The 22,447-nt window shown below is 35.7% G+C and overlaps 1 protein-coding gene across 5 annotated transcripts in view; it reads left to right on the plus strand.

Moving 5' to 3' along the window:
- ARFGEF1 (ARF guanine nucleotide exchange factor 1) overlaps positions 1-22,447 on the plus strand; it is a 141,392-nt gene that overhangs the window by 6,650 nt on the left and 112,295 nt on the right. For 2 of the 5 annotated variants that reach the window (XM_072734599.1, XM_072734600.1), the window contains exon 2: positions 13,579-13,614. The exons of the other annotated variants lie outside the window; for them this stretch is intronic. The gene's annotated coding sequence lies outside the window, so the exon portion shown is untranslated. The remainder of the gene's footprint in view (positions 1-13,578; positions 13,615-22,447) is intronic. 5 annotated transcript variants of the gene reach the window in all.

Raw genomic sequence — 22,447 nt, forward strand, 5'->3', positions numbered from 1 at the left:
AGCAGATTTACATCTTAAAAGGCTCACTTTGGCTAGAGATGGTAGTGATTTAGGCTAGGCTGATGGGGGCAGTGAGAATTGGTTGCTTTTTGGAATATATTTTAAAGGAGTCCATGGGATTTGCTGACGGGTTGCTTGTATGACAGCAGTCTTGTACAGAGCTACAGGATTGTTGGAGAGGGCATTCAAAATGATGAGGGAATACCAGGAGAGAAATAGCCTTTGGGAAATAAGTTCTAATAAACATTTTCATCTAATCCTTTATATGTATATGTAATTTTTTAATGATAGAATTTCCTGATGATAAAATAGGATACTTTCTACTTAGAAAAGGACACAATTAAAATGATAGGATATTTCCAACTGAGAATGCACAAAACAATTTCAAATTTGAGTTGTTAGGTTTTTTTCAGTGAAGTTTTTTCCTTTCCTAAGAGAACAAACTTTCACATAGTTAATAAACAACTGGCCTAATCCCATTTTAGAATAGAATCTTTGCAGATTTATTTGTTTATTATTATTATTTTTTAGATTTATTTATTTATGTATTCATGATAGACATAGAGAAAGAGAGAGGCAGAGACACAGGCAGAGGGAGAAGCAGGCTCCATGCCAGGAGCCCGACGCGGGACTCGATCCCGGGACTCCAGGATCGTGCCCTGGATCAAAGGCAGATTTAAATTAGTTGAGGATCTCCAGATGAAATCATTTTGGATTTAGGGTGCGTCTAAATCCAGTGACTGGTGTCCTTATAAGTGGAGGAAGGGACAGGGAGATACATGAAGAAGGCCATGTGAAAATGAAGGTAGAAATTGGAGTTATACTGCCGTAAATAAGCCAAGGAACGCCTGTAGTCACCAGAAGCTAGGAAGAGGCAAGAAAGATTCTTCCCTGGAGCCTTCAGAGATACTGTAGTTCAAATATCTGAGCTCCAGAACTGTGAGTGCAAATTTCTCTTGCTTTAAGCCACCAAGTTTTTAATGCAGCCCTAGAAAACGAGTGAAAGTTCCCTTTCCTAACTTTTCAGACCCAGTTTGATTTGAGTTCCATTTATAGAGTATACCATGTATGTGTTTAAAACAGTCAAATGCAGTCTTTGGCTGATTTCTGTTTCAAAAATCTAGAAGGCAATTATTCTGAGGCTTCAGTGTGTGTGTCTCTTGAAAAAGTTCTTTGTAAAAGGGTCCTGGGACTAAGTATTTAAATGGTTAGTATTCTTTTAGTATTTCTGTTTTGCTTAAATTTATACTTGATATAACTACATTGGCCTATATAGTCTTGTTATTTTCTCATCCAGGAAAGATTGTGAAAAAAATCTATAAAATATTTCATATCACATTATTTACCTCTGGCAGTATCTTTAGAAAAATTCACGTGGGGCAGTTGATATTTTTCTCGCAAGTTTGAATCACTTAATCAGCTGTTAAATAACTTTATCTAGAACCTTGCTAAGAAATGAAATAATAAAACTATAAGCTGACAGTAAGTATCATGAAGACCAGGTATTCAGAGGAGAGTCCAAATGTCTTTACGCTGCCTATTTATTTTTAATTACATATAAGTCCAATGAATTTGGCAGTTTATCCTTTTTTATTTGTTTTAAATAAAACCTTTTCTTCAAACCACTTTCAAAAGTAAAACTGGGGAAAAATCATTTGTGACACTGCTAAGTGAAGATAGCCATTGCTAACCTTAAAAAAGAAATTTGTTGATGTATAATGTACATAATATAAAATCTGCCCTTTTTTGAAAAAATTTATTTCATCTTGACACCCTGTATGAGGCTCAAACTCACCCAAGATCAAGAGTCAGATGCTCTTCTGACTGAGCCAACCGCATGCCCAAAGTCTGCCCAATTTAATTGTAATGATTTTTATTAAATTCATTGAGTTGTACAGCCATACCATAATCTAGTTTCAGAACACTTCCTTTACCTCAGTAAGACCCCAGTGCCAGTTTATAGCTAATCCCTGGTGTCACCCCCAGTTCTAGGTATTCACAAATATATTTTCTGTGTCTAGATTTGCCTTTTTTGTATATTTCTTGTAAGTATCATCATACATATATAGTCTTTTGTGTCTGGCTTCTTTCAGCATGTTTTTGAGGTTCATTCATGTTGTACCATGTATCACTATTTCATTTCTTTTTATTAATGAATCGTATTCCAGAGTGTAGATGTACCACATTTTGTTTATTCACCAGTTGATGGACATTTGGGTTGAATGAATAATGCTGCTGTGAATATTTGTGTGTAGGTCTTTATGTGGACCTAAATTTTTCTTTTGTATAGTTACTACCTAGGAGAGGAATTGCTGTGTCATATGATAAACCTTTAACTTTTTAAGAAACTAAGCTTTTTTCCAAAGTGGCTGCACCCTTTTATATCCTCATCAGCAGTGTAGGAGGGTTTTTCATACATCCTTGCCAGCCAAAGATTATTACTGTCTTTTTTTATTTTAGCTGTCTTAGTTGACATGAAATTATTTCTTTGAAACACTATTAACTTTTTGAAATGTTTTTTTCTAGGCCTTATTCTGACAACACATACCACAAACACACATACGTACACATACACTCACAGAAGTATTCTTCAAAAATTGAGCTAATTAATTTCGTAAGGCAATAGTAAGAAGGAAAAGAAATAGCTTATATTTATTGTTTACTGTATGCCAAGTTCTGTGCCTATTACTTTATTGTCTTTATCTCAGTTCGTCCTCCAAACAACCCTGTGTGTTTAGGTGCTATGATTATCTGCAGTTTGCAAAAGAAGAAACTGAGGTTTAGAGCCTATGTTTGGCAGAATTAGAATATGAATGAGTCTTTTTGGCCCTAATGTGGTGCACCCCTCCTGCACCCTTACTCGGAAAACTTTTTTTTACAATTAACATATTACAAATAAGGAAAGAAGGACTTCTATGGAAACAAAGCTACTCTTTTTTTTTTTTTTTTAATTTTTATTTATTTATGATAGTCACAGAGAGAGAGAGAGAGAGAGAGAGAGAGGCAGAGACACAGGCAGAGGGAGAAGGCAGGCTCCATGCACCGGGAACCTGATGTGGGATTCGATCCGGGGTCTCCAGGATCGCGCCCTGAGCCAAAGGCTGGTGCCAAACCGCTGCGCCACCCAGGGATCCCAAACAAAGCTACTCTTAAGAAAGAGAAGGAGAGGAGATCCCTGGGTAGCTTAGCAGTTTAGCTCCTGCCTTCGGCCCAGGACATGATCCTGGAGTCCCAGGATCAAGTCCCACATCGGGCTCCCTGCATAGGGCCTGTTTCTAACTCTGCCTCTCTTTCTGTGTCTCTCATGAATAAATAAATAAAATCTTAAAAAAAAAAAAAAAAGAAGGGGCAAAATACGTAACAACTATCTCACAACAGTACAGAAAAATAACTGCTTTCTATATTTCAGTGACTCTCAAGGCTTTTTACACACTATGTGTTAATAGTGGCATCATTGAGTCTGTCATACAAAAAATCACTTTATTTGGTGTTTTGCTTAAGTCAGCCAGATTTATGTGTATTTCTGTATATATAATATTTTAAACAAAATTTTAAACTAAGATTTTAATACTTTAAGCCATTTGGAAAAGTCACCTGTTCTGTAACACTTTTAAGGATTCTGGTGATCTTTTATGGTACCTGAGTTCCTCATCTTTTAAAAATATTCTTACTTTTTATCTTAATATTTTATAGCATTTTCAAATCATTTAAAAAATTGAAATAAAAACAAAATCATATTAAAATGTTATGGGAAGTAAGACTTTGTTACCTAAAAATAACTGGTTGTATATATCTCATTGTCTTCATAAGCATATCATTATTGTGGGGTACCTGGGTAGCTCAGTTGGTTAAGTGTCCAACTCTTGATTTTGGCTCAGGTCGTGATGTCAGGGATCTTGTCAAATCCAGCTCTGTGGGTTTCTGCGCTCAGCAGGAGTCTGTTTGAGATTCTCCCTCTCCCTGCCCCCCACCCCCATGTGTACATGCTCTCTCTCTAAAATAAGTAAAACTTAAGTAAATATAGTTATTGTGTAATTGTCATAATTTTCAGTTGTATGATCTCTCATCATTTCATATGCATTTTCTATATATGTATTTTGTCTTCCTACCAAGAATTTTAATAATGTTTTAAAGTATGTTTTTAGTTTGGGAACATTCACTTTTAAATTTTGCTGTACAAACTTTTCTTATATATATATTTGTGTATATATATATTAATCCCTGCAAAATTTATTGTTATGTATGCAGAATTATTTACATTAAACACTAAGGTTGAGTTTGCTGGGTGAGAGTATGGTCATTTATGGCTCTTGTTCCTCATGTAGAATTGTCATAAATGTACTCTTACCTGTACTGGGTGCAAGTATATAGCTGAATACTGAGGAAAATAAGACCGGAATATTCATTCTCTTTAGGTTTATTGATTTTTGACTTATTTTTATGTAACCATTGCTTTTCATCTTTTGCAATTTTTTTTCCTGCTTTAAAAGTAGAAAATAAAGACCTAAAACTCCCCTTTATAAATCAGGATATGTATACTTTTGTTTTCTATAGATTTTTACTTTTTTGGTGCTTATTTTCTTGAATTTATTAGGATATAGTTGGAGGTATTTAATAGGTTCATTTTCTCCCTGTGAATTTATAGGTGGTAAAAAAGTTACGAAGTTAGAAAGCATTTTATTACTTCCTATGCTATTGATCATTCTCATTTTTATTAGCATAGTACCTAACACGGTATCTGATGGGATTGATTAGTCCTCGTTGCCTCCTATTTATTTTTTTTATAATGTTGCTTGAATTTTCCCCCAAATTTTAGTATTTTACTTTTTGTTCTTTAATGTTTACTTTTAGCAATTTATTAATGTAATGGTAAAGTCAGCCTTTCTTTCATTTTATTGTAAGATATCATTTTATGTAAGATAAAAAGCGTTATAGTTGGAAAGAAGTTGATTATTTTATGTATTTTGTTGGGTTTCTGCTTTATTCCGAGTTTTAATTCTTACATAGTAATTGAGAGTGTGTTCAATGAATTCACAAGCCAAAGGTTATTTGTAATTTCTAATGTGCTTGTATGTTTAGAAATGAAAATGGAACCACAGTTTAATAGTGAATAGAAATAAAATGTAGTATATGTTGATACCAGTTAATAATTAAATTAACAATATTTAACAGTTAAGCTTTTAAAATATGTATCAGTGCCCAAAGTAGGTATTTTATTATGATTAGAGAACAGAGGTTTTAGAGTGGATACTTTACAACTATTTTGCTACAAGACACATGGACAGAAATTAAACTTAACAGAATGTATTTGTTTTTATAAAGCAGTGATGAATCTCTGTGCTTGTATATATGAAGCGAAAGCTATTCTCTCTGTTCTCACCCCAACCCCATTTCTGTGGCTGTTGGAGAGGACTCTTGAATGGCAAATTAGGAAGAAAGGTACTTTTTTTGGTAAATATACACACTTTTTCACTTAAAAAGTCAACAAATAGGCCAAAGTATGGTATCTTAAACTTATTTATGTGATTATGTGTTTATATATTTGTTGCGTTATATTCCAATTGAAATAGTTAAAACAATTATTTCTTCAGTTTATAATTTTCTTTTACATTTCAAAAAGCATATTGGATTAATATTCCAAAATCTGATTTCCCTATAAAAAAGGCATTCAAATTATCCTTGTAATTATTTTTGTTTGGTTGGTTTCTCTTCGTTTGAATGAAAAATGTCTTTAGGTGGATGCCAGGGTGGCTCAGTGGTTGAGTGTCTGCCTTTGGCTCAGGGCATGATCCCAGTCCTTGGATAAAGTCCTGCATCTGGCTCCCTGTGAGGAGCCTGCTTCTCCCTCTGCCTATGTCTGTCTCTGCCTCTCTCTGTGTCTCTCATGAATAAATAAAATCTTTAAAAAAATGTTTGTAGGAAAGATTAGCCTTTTTCTGGTTTATCACAAAACTAAAATAATACGAATATTTACTGAGCAATTTTAAATTATATATAAAATTGAGTATCCCTTGAATTTTCTTTTTTTAAAGTTTCCCTAAATGGTTTCTACAAATTTGGTCTCATCAAATACCACTTATAAAAAATATAAACAAATAAATGACAGTGAGGACTGACTCATCAATCAGATACCATTTCAGGCACTATGCTAATTTAAATTGAGAATTGACTGACGGAATAAGATGTGGTAAAATGTCTTTGAAAATGCTCATTGAAGTTTTCTATCTTTAACATTTATTAAAATTATGTGGTCTTTGCCTAATAGCAAATAAGGAGCTTTGATTGCCACTCATGCATGCCTAATGCTATTCTGTGTAATTAAGATCTCTTATTTGTTTGCATGACTAAAATTTCTTAATGTAAACTTTTTGTTGATCCATTAATGTCCCCAAATATTTTGTCTAGGATAGTCACTTAATAATTTGGCTTTCTGGGAGATGTATAAGAAAACAAAAATATCTTTGAGTTTGGAAATTAAATGTCAAGCCTGTTTGCTTTTCCTCAGTTTTCCATGTTTATTTTTTAAACTTTTATCCTGAAGTTTTCACTTAAAAAAGTTATCACAATATTTCAGTTCCTTTTTTTGGAACCACTCCTTTTATGTTTATTTCTTACCTGATCCTTCTTATCTCCTTCCTCTTTTCAAACCTCAGAACCTTGTGAGCATTGACATATTAATCCACTGTTGATTAATAAAGACATATTTTATTTTTTATTTATTTATTTTTTTTAAAGATTGTATTTATTTATTCATTAGAGACACAGAGAGGCAGAGACACAGGCAGAGGGAGAAGCAGGCTCCATGCAGGGAGCCTGATGTGGGACTCGATCCCAGGACTCCAGGATCACACCCTGAGCCAAAGGCAGATGCTCAACTGCTGAGCCACCCAGGCGTCCCAATAAAGACATATTTTAAAGCAATTGAGACAATTTAAAAATCATCAGAAAGTAACCATGCACCTGGTAGTATCTCTTGATGTGATCTCCCAAATGACCACTAATTTGTGGAAATGGAAGAAGGTTCATTACATTGTGGAAAACCAGATTAATGGCAGTCCGTTACTAGGTCTGGGAGGAATGAGAAGAAGCTAAGAGAGTGAGAGATATCCTAGGCATCTAACAAAGGTGTCTAACATAGGGATAATTCTTTTTTCCTAAATGAAAAAATGATTAATTTGAAATTGCAAACAAAGTAATAACCAGAAATGTATTGAAATGGTTGCCCTGAAGAAACACCTGTGCATACGAACTGCCATATTCTAGGAAGAAAAAAACACAATGTAAAGAGATCCTTACAAGTCTCAATCAACAGATATTATTTAAAATTAGGGGTAAAAAAAATCCCATAAATATCTAGGCAGAGAAAATAAACTTCCAACGAAGGAATTGTAAGTTTAAGATTGCAAGGGAGAATTTTACCCTAGGTAAACTTAAGTAATAGGAATTTGCTGAAAATCATAGAACAGCAATAGCAACTCTGCTAATAAAGTCAAATATACTGTTTCATGTCTTTTTTTTTTAAATCTGTTTCATGTCTTTATTTTTTTAAATCTATGCCTTAACGTGCTTCTGTCTTTTTTTCCTTGTTCCTTAATTTCTTCTCCTTTTCCTGTCTCTTTCATCTATATCCACTCTTTTCTCTCATTCCCTGTATTTCAAATAGTATTTTTCTTCTTTTTATTTCAAATAACTTCTAAAAATTGTTAGAAAATAATCAGACATGTTGTGAAGATATCTGTACAAATTTATCCATCATTGTGCTCTCTATAATTATTAAAAGTTCAAACTAAGTTGTCAGCAATATGGGATTGTTTAAATAAATAGTGGTATTTGGAATACTACAAAGCACTGAATAGTGACATGCTGGAAATATATTCATTGATATGGGAAGATCAGGCTTCATCACTCATTAGTTTATGGTAAGAAAGTTTTGTTTTTCAGTTAATGCCATCATGCTCTTTCTTGTTTTGATTACTCAAAATGGAGAAGGAATAACTGATCTCAAACAGACTTTTGGCTAGGAACTACTTATAATTTATGTCTCTGGTAATCTAGTGAATATCATATAAGAATTAAGTCTTTCTTAGGAAAGTCCATTGGTTACTGTATCTTTGAAAACACAAAGGAAGCCTTAGTTTTCACCTCAGATAAACCCTAAGCTACGAAAAATTTACAGGTTTTAGAAGATCTTTCCATGTAGGGTATCCGTTGTAGCCTTCTAAATACATTTAGTAAAGGTATGAAAATTGATTGAATAGAGGTTTCTTGATATTTATAAAGGTCTGTTAGTGGTATAAACTTCGTCTTGCAAATTCTTAGGTCTACATCTATGTCAACTAGAGTATTGGAAGGAAAAGGGCTCCCAGAGCAGTGCCCACCTTGCCCTCTAGGTGTGTTCTGCTTCAGCACAGCCTCCTGCCTGCTAGTCTTGGATGCTTGACCCAGCTCAGCACTCAGGGCAACTTACAGCTCTGCCTGGTCCTGGGCCGTGAGGTCAGGGAGGGGCTGTTCATGGTCTAGGCAGACCTCCCTTTAGTTCTTAGAGAACAGAAGGTGTGACCTGTGTGCCAGTTACCTTCCATTCAGTCCTGTGGATGACTGGGGTGGGAAATTGTAAATAAATGCCCTGTGGCATTTGCTGTCAGTTCTCAACAAAATAAAATAAAACCAGTATAAGTGGGCCTGGGCAGCTTAAACCCCTGTTGTTCAAGAATCAACTATACAGGGATGCCTGGGTGGCTCAGCAGTTGAGCATCTGCCTTTAGCTCAGGGAGTGAACCAGCAGTTCCAGGATCTAGTCCCACATTGGGCTCCCTGCATGGAGCCTGCTTCTCCCTCTGCCTGTGTCTCTGCCTCGCTCTCTCTGTGTCTCTCATGAATAAATAAATAAAACCTTTTTCAAAAAAGAACTATACAGGGGTACCTGGGCGGCTCAGTTGGTTGGGTGTCTGCCTTCAGCTCATGTTGTGATCTCAGGGTCCTGGGATCAAGCCCCTTGTCCCGCTCCCTGCTCAGCAGGGAGCCTGCTTCTTCCTCTCCTTCTGCTGTCTCCCCTCTTGTGCTCTCACTATCTGTCAAATAAAATCTTAAAAAAAAAAATCCACTATACATAGAATCTGTCATTTATGAAGTATTTTCCTGCATATTCCAGTTGAGTCACAAAATAATACTTTGCATTGCTGATGTTTTTTAGTCTCTTTCAGTGAGCCAAAATTTGTGTTCGTTCTATTGTGTAATGTGATTACAACTTGTTTAGTTTTGAGATGATGAACTTCTGTGTTCCTTCCCTTCCTTACCCATTGGTAAATTTTTCCTCAGTCTTACTCTCATATTATAGCAACTCAGTATTTATTTGCATTTATAATTATCTCTTTTAAAATGCAGGTAATCTTTGGGAATATTAAACATATTAGTTACTCATTTGTTGGTGCTGTCCTTAGATTTCTGGAGAATGCTTTCTTGGCTTCACCATCAACCTGAGTTTTGCCCATTGAGAGAATGAGAGATTTGACTGAAAAAGGAGAGAGAAAATGGATTAATTTTGGGACATGAGACATTACAGAACTGGAACAGGCCTGAAACAAGCTCCTTTACAGAACCTAAGGATAGCAAGATGTGGATAAGAAAGAATAGATGGAAAGGTGCAGAATGGTGAAGTGAGAAAGTATTAAAAACAAGCTTTACTTTACAGCACATAGGAACAGTGTATACTATTTGAAATATGTCAGTACTTTTTAAATTTTGATGGTGATAGTTTCTTTTGTATGTTTGGGGGATAATGCCAATTATTAGCTATTTTCTGTTAAAGAGACAGATAGGTGGATTTTGCCTCTGTGGTTATTTGGGACAGCCTAATGTTTTGTATTTTAAATTTTGTCACTGTGAACTGTTGATTTTACCACATGGTTAAAAGCCAGGTGCATTAATAAACATTTATTGAACACCTTCAGTGTGTCTTATAATTTTATTAGATGCTGTAGATGCTGGAGATCATGTATGACTATTGCCTTCAAGTGGCTTTTAGTGTTCTTGGGGGAAATAGATTGCAATAAACAGATGTTATAGGTGATACACAGGTGCTATTGTAGATGTATATAAAATTGATGGAAACCTAAAGAAAGAATTGATCAGTTCTTTCCAAGAGTAGTGGTTGTGTGGGAGCATGGATCAGGTATAGCTTTATAGTAGAATCTGTCTTAGACCCCGGGCTTGCAAGATCACCAGATGACTGTACTGTGGAAGAACGTTATAGACAGAATGAGTTGCTTGAGTATAGATGTGTGAACTAGTGTGGCTATCCCTTGGCAGATGCAAGAAGTTCAGTGTGACTGACTAGGGTGTAGTTTGATAGAGTGGATAAAGAGAGAAAGGAGTCTGGGTAGACAACAGGGGCCAGAAGACCTTTTATACCATGCTAAAGAGTTTAGACCTTTTCTTATATAGATGGTAGAGTGCCAAACAAAGGAGTGAAATGATGGTGTTGCAGTTCAAAAAGATCACTGTTGGCATTTTGAAAACTAAATTGCTAGGGTTCAGAATTGTAGGCAGTAAGACCATTATATATATATATTTTTAAATTTTATTTTATTTAAATTCAATTAACATGTAATGCATTATTAGTTTCAGAGGTAGATTTCCAGTGATTCATCAATGTGTGTAATACCCAGTGCTCATGACATCATGTCCTCCTCAATGCCCATCACCCAGTTACCCCATCCCCCCCCCACCCCACCCCCAGCAACCCTTAGTTTGTTTCCTATAGTTAAGAGTCTCTTATGGTTTATCTCCTCCTCTGATTTTGTCTTATTTTATTTTTCCCTCCTTTCCCCAATGATTCTCTCTTTTGTTTCTTAAATTTCACATATGAGTGAAATCATATGATTGTCTTTCTTTAACTTATTTCGTTCAGCATAATACCCTTTAGTTCCATTCGCATCATGACAAATGGTAAGATTTCATTTTTTGATGGCTGAATGATATTCCATTGTGTGTGTGTGTGTGTGTGTGTGTGTGTATACCACATCTTCTTTATCCACTCATCTCTTGATGGATATCTGACCTCTTTCCATAGTTTGGCTCTTGTGGACATTGCTGCTATAAATATTGAGGTGCTGATGCCCCTTCAACTCACTGTGTTTGTATCCTTTGGATAAATACCTAGTAGTACAGTTGCTGGGTCATCGGGTAGCTCTGTTTTTAACTTTTTGAGGAAACGCCATCATATTTTTTTCAGAGTGGCCGTGTTAGCTTGTATTCCCACCAACAGTATAAGAGGGTTCCCCTTTCTCTGCTTCCTCACCAAATTTGTTATTTTCTGACTTGTTAATTTTCGCCTCTGGTGAGGTGGTAATCTCATAGTGGTTTTGATTTGTGTTTGCCTGATGCCAAGTGACGTTGAACGTGTTTTCGTATGTCTGTTGGCCATTTGTATGTCTTCTTTGGAGAAATGTCTGTTCATGTCTTTTCCCCATTTAGCAAGACCATTATATTAATAACTGTTGGCATAGCCCAGATTTGAAGAATCAGGGACGTGGACTTGAGGCCCCTGTGGAGACCTTAGATCTCAGTAAATCAGCAGGACTTCCTAACTGGGTTTGAGAAATGAGGGAAAGGAAGGCATTTAGGATGATTGAGGTGTCTCTAATGTGATTTTGGGCTCTTGGATCCATTTACCAAGAAAATGACCACATTTAAAAGAAGGAATTGAGGAACAATATGGATTCAGTTATGGTTAAATTGATTTCAAGGCACATGTGGGACATCTAAGTAAAGATGCTTAGTTGACAGTTTATAACATTACAAAAGCTGAGGAGAGAGTTGAGCTATAGATGGAAGTTTAGGTATTAGATCCTTTTGGAGAAAAGGAAACGTATGTTAAATTGCCCAGTAAATTTACTGTCATTTATTTTTTCAAGAAACATTTGTTAAGAACCTGTTTGTTCTAGATTTTATGCTAAGCCTGATAATATAAAGATCTAAAGGATGGCCTTTGCTGTTAAGAAGCAAATTGTGGGAGATGGACACAGAAAATAATTTCAATATAATAAGGTAGGCTGTGGAAATAGAGGAGTGAGTGTAAATATCTTTTTTAAAAAATATTTTATTTATTCACAAGAGACACACACACACAGAGAGGCAGAGACACAAGCAGGCTCCATGCAGGGAGCCCGATGCAGGACTCAATCCCGGGTCTCCAGGATCACACCCTAGGCCGAAGGCAGCGCCAGACCGCTGAGCCACCTGGGCTGCCTGAGGAGTGTAAATATCTTAGCCTAGAAATGCAGGGGGAGACTTCTTAGAGAAGACAGCTGTTTATTCTAGAAGGATGAATGTGTGTTAGGAAAAAGTGGGTGGGCGAACTATTCTTGGGAAGGAAGAGTATCATTAGGTAAGGCATAAGTAGCTGAAAAAACATGAAGTTTGGGAGAGAGTTACCCAGAAGATTGGCATTTTAAGAGTCTTAAGTGTGAGGCAGGAATGGTAGGAAATGAGGCTTGTGGGCAGTATTATAGGTGATGGTGAGCATGGACAGAAAACTAAAAAATAAAGATTTTTATTTGGGAGTGACATAAAACATGTAGCTGAACCAGTCTTAAAAGGTACTTGCCAGGCAAATTTGTGGTGGGGGTAGATTTCCAGGCATAGGATATAGTTTGAGCAAAAAGCCTAGAAGTGTGAAATGGTAGGTCACTTTGGGGGATTTAGAGTGTTTTTTTTAATATTGGAGTGTGGAATGCAAGGAACAATATGCAGAGAGATGGGAGTGGTTGAGAGGGGCCAAATCTTGGATGACCTCGTGCTGAAATTTGTTGTCAAAGATCACTTTGGCATTGATGTAGTAGGGCTCAAGAAGAGAGATGAGGAATCAATAGACCTGATGAGAGATAAGAGCCTGACTTAAAGATGTAACAGAAGGAATAGAGAAGCCATGTTCAAGGAATTCCAAATGTTCTCATCCTTGGCTATACACCAAGAGCACCAGTGGAGTGTTTTTAAAACTGTAATCAGCTGTATCACAATACTGGAGATCCTGTTTCACTAAGTCTGGGCATGGGCCTGAGCATCTAATTTTGCTTTTTAATTTTATATTTTACATTAACATAAGTAAAATTGAGTTTCTTTTCTATGTGTGTGTACAGTTACATGAATTTTAACATGTGAAGGTTTCCACGATTAAGACATCAAATACTTAAAGCACCCCAAAAAACTCTCTTGCTGTTTCTTTGTAGTCACAAACTTCTCCCCATTTCTAATCCCTGGCAATCACTGCTCTGTTCTGTGTCACTATAGTTTTGTCTTTTTGAGAATGTCACATATATCAAATCATGTATTATGTAAGCTGTGAGTTTGGCTTTTTTCGTTCAGCATGCCTTGGAGATCATCCAAGTTGCTGTAGTATTAATAGTCTGTTCCTTTTTATCGCTGGGTAATAGGCCATCATACACATGTACTACAGTTTATCTGTCACCCATTAAAAAAGGACATTTGAGTTGTTTCCAGTTCTTGTTAGTATGACTAGAGCTGCTGTAAACATTCATGTATAGACTTTTATTTGAACATAAGTTTTCATTTCTCCAGGATAGGTACCCAGGAGTGGGACTGCTGGGTCATATGGTAAGTATATGTTTAACTTTATAAGAAACTTCCAAACTGTTTTCCAAAGTGGTTGTACCATTTCACATTTTCATCATCACTGTTGGAGAGTTCCAGTTCCTCCATATCCTCACCAGCTCTTCTTGTTGGTGTGTATATTTTAACTGTATTTAAACTATTTTAATAGGTGTGTAGTGGTATCTCATTGTGGTTCTCATTTCATTTTCTTAATGGCTAATGATGTTGAACATCTTTTCATGTATTTATTTGCCATGTTACATCCTTTTGGTGAGGTGTCTTAAGTCTTTTGCTCATTTTTTAGTTTGGTTATTTGGTTATATGTATATATTCCATTTATTTAAAACTACATATATATATACACACTCACACACAAGTCCATTGTCAGATATGTGACTTTCAAATAACTTCTGTAGCCTACCTTTTCATTTACTAAACAATGCCTTTCACAAAACAGAAGGTTTTAACAAAACACAATTTGTTAATTTTTTTGAATTTCTCATTGTTCCAACATGGTTTGTAGAAAAACTATCCTTCCTTCATTGCATTGTCTTTGTACCAGTGTCAAAAATCAATTGGCTGTATTTCTTTGGCTCTGTGTCTGGACTCTCTAATCTGTTTATTGGTCTCTGTGTCTGTCCCTTCTTTGTTTTGATTTGTAACTTTAAAGTCTTAAAGTTGGAGATTGTATTTCTTCCCACTTTATTTTTTTTATCAGAATTATTTTATCTATTCTAGTTATATTGATTTTCCTTGTAAATTCCAGAATCTTTATTTACATTTACTGGCGTTGTGATTGGCAATAAGTTAAATCCATAGATCATTTTGGGGAGAATTGACATCTTTATTGAGACTTCTAATCCATGAACTTCTACTCTTGTGTCTACTCTTGTAGTGTCCTACTCTTGTGTCTCTCCTACTCTTCAGTTCTTTGATTTCTTTCATGTTTTGCTAGGTTTACACTTAAGAATTTCATTTTAGGAGAAGCTATTATAAATAGTATTGTTTTTTAAGTTTTTATTTCCAGTCATTTGTTGTTAGTATATAGAAATTTGATTTTTGTGTGTTAAAAGTTTGCTAACTACGTTTATATGTTCTAAGAGTTTTTCTTTGGATTTCTTGGGATTATTTTTATTTTTATTTATTTATTTGTTTTTACCTACATAATCATGTCATCTGTGAATAGGAATAATTTTATTCCTTTTCAGTCTGCATGCCTTCTTAATTTCTTTTTCTTGCCTATTGCTCTGACTGGGACATTCACTGCACAGTTGAATGGAAGCAGTGGTGATAGACATTCTTGCCTTGTTCCATATCTTGGAGGAAAGCATTCAGTTTTTCACCATTAAGTTTGGTGGTAGCTGTAGGTTTTTTGTAGCTACTCTTTTTAAAAAAATTTTATATAATATGTATAATTGTAATTGTAGCATATATATAATATTATATCCAGATATTTGCATTTAATGTATAATTGACATTTTTTCCATTCCATTAACTATTCTTCCAAACCCATAAATTTTTTCCTACAATAATAAGTATTTATTCTTATGCTCATGGATCTGCAATTCTGGATTAGGCTTAGTTGACCAATTCTGCTTTAGGCTGCAGGGGTACTGGGCTGACTCTATACCACATGTTCCTGATTCCTCCTTGTGTTTTTTTTGTTTGTTTGTTTTTTAATTCCTGTTGTAGCTAATATACAGTATTAGTTTCAGGTAACCATTTGGTTTGTCCTTTTTTTCTTTGTTCATTTGTTTTTAAAATTTCACATATGAGAGAAATCATTTGGTATTTTTCTTTGAGTTCTTTCATTTAGCATTACACTCTCTATATCCATCCATGTTGCTTAAAATGACAAGATTTCATTCCTTTGTATGGCCTAATAGTATTCTGTTGTGTTGATATATCTACATCTTTATCCATTCATCTATCCATGGGCAGTTGGGTTGCTTCCATAATTAGTCTATTGTAAAAAGTGGTGCAATAAACATAGAGGTGCATATGTCTTTTCCAATTGGTGTTTTTGCATTCTTTGTGTAAATATTCAGTAGTGGAATTACTGGGTAATGGATTATATGTTATTTATATTTTTAGTTTTTGAGAAACTTCCATATTATTTTCCACAGTGGCTGTACCAGTTTGCATTCCTACCAACAGTGCATGAGGTTTCCTTTTTCTCCACATCTTTGTCTACGCTTGTTTCTTGTGTTTTTGATTTTAGCCATTCTGACAAGTGTAAGGGGATTATCTCGTGGTTTTGATTTGCATTTCCCTGATGATTTGTGATGTTGAACATCTTTTCATGTATCTCTTGACCATCTGGTATGTCTTTGGAGAAATGTCCATGTTTTCTGCCCCTTTTAACTGGATTATTTGGGGGGTTTTTTGTGTGTCACATAATTTCCTTGTATTTTTTGGATACTAATAGCCCTTTATTGGATAGTCATTTGCAAATATCTTTTTCCATTCTGTAGGTTGTCTTTTTATTTTCTTAGTTCCTTTGCTGTGAAGAAATTTTGATTTTGATGTAGTCCCAGTAGTTTATGTTTGCTTTTGTTTCCCTTGCCTTAGGAGATTAGTTTAGAAAAATGTTGCTACAGCCAATGTCAGCGAAATTATCGTCTGTGTTCTCTTCTAGGATTTTTATGGATTTTTTTTTATTTTTATGGATTTTATGTCTCGTAGGTCTTTACTCCATTTTGAGTTCATTTTTGTGTATGGTGAAAGAAAGTGGTCCAGTTTTCCCCAACTCCATTTGTTGAAGTGACTGTCTTTTTGCCATTGGCTATTCTTGCCTCCCTTGCTGAACATTAATTGGCCATGTAATCATGAGTTTATTTCTGGGTTCTGTTCTGTTTCATTGATCTATGTGTCTGTCTTTGTGCCAGTACAATAATATTTTGATGACTACAGCTTTATAATACATCTTAAATTCTGGGATTGTAATACCTCCAATTATGTTCTTCTGTTTCAAGATTACTTTGGCTACTTGGAATCTTTTATGGTTCTATAAATATTAGAGGATTATGTGTCTTAGTTCTGTGAAAAATGCTATTAGTATTTTGATAGAGATGGCATTAAGTGTGTAGATTGCTCTCAGTAGAATGGACATTTTTAACAATGTTCTAATCTATGAGCATGGAATATTTTTCCATTTGTGTCATCTTCAGTTTCTTTTATCAGTGTTTTATAGTTTTCAGAGTACATGTCTTTCCCTCTTTGGTTAAGCTTATTCCTAAATATTTTATTTTTGGTACAATTATAAGTGGGATTATTTTAATTTCATTTCGGCTGTTTCATTATCAGTGTACAGAAATGTAACAGATTTCTGTATATTGATTTTTGTATTCTGTGACCTTACTGAATTCATTTATCAGTTGTAATAGTTTTCTGGTGAAATCTTTTGGGGGTTTCTGTACTTGGTACTATGTCACCTGCAAATAGTGGAAGTTTTATTTTTTCCTTACCAATTTGGATGCCTTTTATTTCTTTATCTTGTCTGATTGCTGCGGCTAGGACTGTCAGTACTATTTTGAATAAGAGTGGTAAGAGTTTGTCTTGTTCCTGACTTTAGGAGAAAAGCTTTCAGTTTTTCACCATTAAGTATGATGTTAAATGTGGGTTTTTCATATATGGTCTTTAGTATGTTGAGGAATGTTCCTTCTAAACCAACTTGGTTGAGGGTTTTAAGCATGAATGGATTTGTATTTTGTCAGATACTTTTTGTTCATCTGTCGAAAGGATCATATGGTTTTTGTCCGTCCTTTTGTTGATGTGATGTATCAATAGATTTGTAAATACTGAACCACCCTTGCATCCCAGGAATAAATCCCACTTGATCATGGTGAATGATTTTTTAAATGTATTATTGTTGGATTTTGGTGTATAATATTTTGTTGAGAATTTTTGCATTTGTGTTCATCAGCGATGACCATCTATAGGTTTTTGTTTTGTTTTTTGTACTATCTAACTGGTTTTGGTATCAGGGTAATGCTGGCTTCATCTGATGAGTTTGGATGCTTTCCTTCCTCTTCTCTTTTTTGGAATAGTTTAAAAAGAACAGATACTAACTCTTCTTTAAATGTTTGTTAGAACTTACCTGTGAGGGTGCCTGGGTGGCTCAGCAGGTTCAGTGTCTGCCTTTGGCTCAGGTCGTGATCTCGGGGTCGAGTTCTGCATCAGGCTTCCTGCGGGGAGCCTGCTTCTCTCTCTGCCTATGTCGCTGCCTCTCTGTGTGTCTTTTATGAATGAATAAATAAAATCTAAAAAAATAAAGAACTTACCTGGGAAATGGTCTGGTCCTGGACTTTTGTTTGTTGGGAGCTTTTTGATTACTGATATAATTTCATGGCTGGTAATCAGTCTGTTCAAATTTTGTATTCTTGTTTCAAGTTTGGAGAGTTATATGTTTCTAGGAATTTATCCATTTATTTCAGGTTGTCCAGTTCGTTGGCATGTAATTTTTCATAATACTCTTTTACATTTCTTTATATTTCTGTGATGTCAGCTGTTATTTCTCCTAGTTCATTTCTGATTTTGTTAATTTGAGGCCTATATTTCTTTTTTTAATTAGTCTGTCCGTTTTATTTTCTCTTCTATTTCTTGGTTGACCCATTCATTGTTTAGTACCATGTTATTTAACCTCCATTTATTTGTGTTCCCTTCAGATTTTTTTTGTTGTGGTTGATTTCTAGTTTAATAGTGTTGTGGTTGGAAAAGATGCATAATATGACTTCAGTCTTTTGGAATTTGTTAAGACTTGTTTTGTGTCCTAACATGTGATCGATTCTGGAGAATGTTCCATGTGCACTTGAAAAGAATGTGTACTCACTGTTGTTTTTGGGTGGAACCTTCTGAATATATCTACTAGATACAACTGGTCCAACATGTCATTCAAAGCCACTCTTTCCTTGTTGAATTTCTTTTTGGGTGATCCATTGATGTAAGTGGGGTGTTAAAGTCCCCCACCCCTCAATTGCCATATTACTATCAATTACTTCTTTATGTTTGTTATTAGCTGCTTTATGTGTATTTAGGTGCTCCCATATTGGGTGTGTAAATACTTAAAATAGTTATACTTCTTTCTTGTTAGATTGTTACATTTGTGATTATATAGTGTCCTATTTTGTCTCCTGTTAAAGTTTTTGTTTTAAAGTCTATTTTGTCTGATATAAATATTAGTACCTTGGCTTTCTTTTTACTGATATAAATATTAATACTTTGCCTTTCTTTTTACTTTCATTTATTTATTGATTTATTTATTTTTTTAAATAGACCTACACATACATGATCAATTAATTTTATTGGTTTTCATTCATTTATTTATTTATTTATTTATTTATTTATTTATTTATGATAGTCACAGAGAGAGAGAGAGAGAGAGGGGGGGGGGGCAGAGACACAGGCAGAGGGAGAAGCAGGCTCCATGCACCAGGAGCCTGATGTGGGATTCGATCCCAGGTCTCCAGGATCGCGCCCTGGGCCAAAGGCAGGCGCCAAACCGCTGCGCCACCCAGGGATTCCTTACTTTCATTTATTGATAAATGCTATTCCATCCCTTCACTTTCAGTCTGCATGTATCTTTAGATCTGAAATGAGTCTTGTGGGCCTCATATAGATGGGTCCTGCCTTTTTTTTTTTTTAAGATTTATAATTTATTTATTAGACACACAGAGAGAACACAAGCAGGGGGAGTGGCAGGCAGAAGGAGAGGGAGAAGCAGACTCCCTGCTCAGCAGGGAGCCTAATGCAGGTCATGACCTGAGCCGAAGGCAGACATTTAATCGAATGAGCACCCAGGCACCCCAAGTCGGCTTTTTTACCCAGTTAGTTAGCCTATATCTTTTGATTGAAGCATTTAATAATTATATTCAAAGTAATTATTGATAGATATGTCCTTACTGCTATTTTGTTACTTGTTTTTTGGTTGTTTTTGTAGTTCTTTGTTCCTTCTCTTGTTCTCTCACAGTTTGCTGGCTTTCTTTAGTGATATACTTGGATTACTGTCTCTTTTTTTGCATATGTGTTACTGGTTTTTGATTTGTGGTTGCATTAAGTTTGTATATAACATCTTATGCATATAGCAGTCTATTTTAAGTTTATGGTTGCTTAAGTTTGAATACATTCTAAAAGCACTAGATTTTAATTTTTTCCCCTACCTCATGTTTTAGGTGTATGGTATCATCATACTTTAAATCTTTTAATTTTGTGAAGCCCTTTAATGCTTTTTATAGATAAACTTAATTTTACTGCTTTTGTGTTTTCTTTGTTTTTTGTTTTTTTTTTTTTTTACTCCTTCTTATGGTCTTTCCATTTAGAGTCTCCTTTAACATTTCTTGTAGGGCTGGTTTAGTGGTTTAACTTTTGTTTTTCTGGGACACTGTTTCCTCTATTCTAAATAATAGCTTTGCTGAGTAGAGTATTTTTGGCTGCACATTTTTTTTCTTTTAGCACGTTTTGTATATCATGACACTCCCTTTTGGCCTACAGGTTTCTGCTGAAAAATCAGCTGAAAGCCTTATAGGATTCTCTTTGTATGTAACTTTTCTTTTCTCTTGCTGCTTTTAAGATTTTCTCTTTACCGCCATTTTTTGCCATCTTAATAACTATGTATCTTCATATGGACTCCTTGGGTTGATTTTGTTGAGGGCTCTCTATGCCTTCTTGATCTGGATTTCTGTTTCCCTTCCCCAGATTTTCAGCTGTTGTTTCTTCAAATAAATTTTCTGCCTTGCTTTCTCTCTCTTTTTCTTCTGAGATCCCTATAATGTGAAAGTCATTATGCTTATGCTTGATAGTGTCAGAGTTCCCTAAGTCTGTATTCATTTTTTATTATTTATTTTCTCTTCTGTTCAGCTTTTTGCTTTCCTTTACATTGTCCTCCAGGTCACCAGTCCTTTCTTCTCTTTCTTTAGTCTACTATTTATTCCATCTAGTGTATTTTTCATTTCAGTTATTGAGTTCTTCACCTCTTATTGGTACCTTTTTATGTTTTCTTTCTTTTTTAAAGGTCTCATTGAGATCCTCCGCTCTTTTCTCACATCCAGTATCTTTATACCATTACTTTAAATGCTTTATCAGGCATATTACTTACCTCCATTTCGTTTAGCTCTCTTGCTGTCATTTTGTCCTCTTTCATTTGGGACATGTCCCTCTGTCTCCTCCTTTTGTCCAACTCTGTTTCTGTGTCTTAGGCAAGTCGTCTATGTTTCCTGCTCTTCAAAGTAGTGGCCTTATGAAAAAGAGGTCCTGTAGTGCTGTGCAAGTGCATGTCTCTGCTTACCAGAACCTGGCACTTCTGGGTGTCTCCTATATATATTGCATGGACCATGCTGTTGTGGCTGAGCCCTTTTTGTCCATTTATCTGCAGTGGCTCTCTTTTGCCCGTTGTAGGAAGAATTCGTTCTCTCTGTTTTTAGTGGGCCAGTATGTGGCCACCTTGGGTGTAAATTGCATCAAACCAGACATTTGCTAGAGATGCAGTATCACCAGACTTCAGGAAAATGTGGAGGTGAGGCACTCTGTGCCAGTAAGTAAGGATGGGTTTGCTGTGGGAGGGGATATGGACCCCAGGCCTCCTGTGTTTGCAGGAGAACTCAGGGGCCAGGTGCCCTGTTAGCAAGCTAGATAGTGAATGTTGGCACCATGCTGGTTCCTTGAGGTATCATTGGTCCATATATTTATGTGAGGGTGGGGTGGAGTGGGGTAGGGAAATGGTGCCTGCCAGCTCCATTGTTCCTAGAGAAATTTCCGAGGATCCTTGCCCCCTTCTTCACGGATAGTGCTCTGCTATTAGTAAACACATCTCTCCTGTGTGTTCCCCAGGCAGTTTTACAAACTGCTGCTTCTATGTTGTGTCTCCAAGGGGCTCCTTTTTGTGTTGTCTTTCTAAGGGCAGAGACCCTCCCTCCCCTGCTAATTTTTAAAGTTCCAGGTGTTAAGCCTCACTGTTTATAAAAATTGGGGAAATACAGCCCCTCTGGTTTTCAGAACTAAATGTTACGGGCATTTGTCTTCTTTATGCAGGATCCCTTGTGTCAGTCTGTCTCTCCCTTTTTCACTCCCATAGTGTCCTTCCCTTCCAAGACAGTCCTGTGGTCTGTTTAGTTCTTTACCATGTTTCCACCTATCTCCTATCCTTGTAAATGTTACCTCTCCTTTACATTTAGCTGTGGAGAGACTGTTCTGCTAGTCTTTGGGTCATTTTCTGTTTTTTTTTTGTTGTTGTTGTTTTGTTTTGTTTTGTTTTGTTTTACACTGATATGGCTGTTACCTAGTATCTGTGGGATGAGGTGAACTTTGTTTGGGTCCTCCCACTCCCCAATATTCCCCAGAAGTCTTTTATAACTACTATTAAAAGTTGAAGAAATGCCTTTCTATTGCTAGATTACAGAGTTGTTTTTTTTTTAATCATGTTGAGTTTTTTCAGATGCTTTTTTTCTGCATTAGTTGATATGACCATATGATTTTTCTTCTTTAGCTTATTCACATGGTGGATTACATGGTTGATTTTTTTTGAACGTTGAATTAGCTTTAGCTCCTTGGAATAAATTCCATCTGGTCATGGTATATAATTTTTTTCCTAAGTTACTGGATTCTATTTCCTAATTTTTTTTAAAAGATTTTATTTACTTATTCATGAGAGACACGGAGAGACAGGCAGAGACAGAGGCAGAGGGCAAAGCAGGCTCCGTGCAAGGAGCCTGATATGGGACTCGATCCAGGACCACGGGATCATGTCCTGAGCTGAAGGCAGATGCTCAACTGCTGAGCCACCCAGGCGCCCCTATTTCCTAATGTTTTTGTTGAGAATATTTACTTGCGTATTCGTAAGTGG

This window comes from Vulpes vulpes, chromosome 13, assembly GCF_048418805.1.
Source record: "Vulpes vulpes isolate BD-2025 chromosome 13, VulVul3, whole genome shotgun sequence".
NCBI lineage: Eukaryota > Metazoa > Chordata > Mammalia > Carnivora > Canidae > Vulpes > Vulpes vulpes.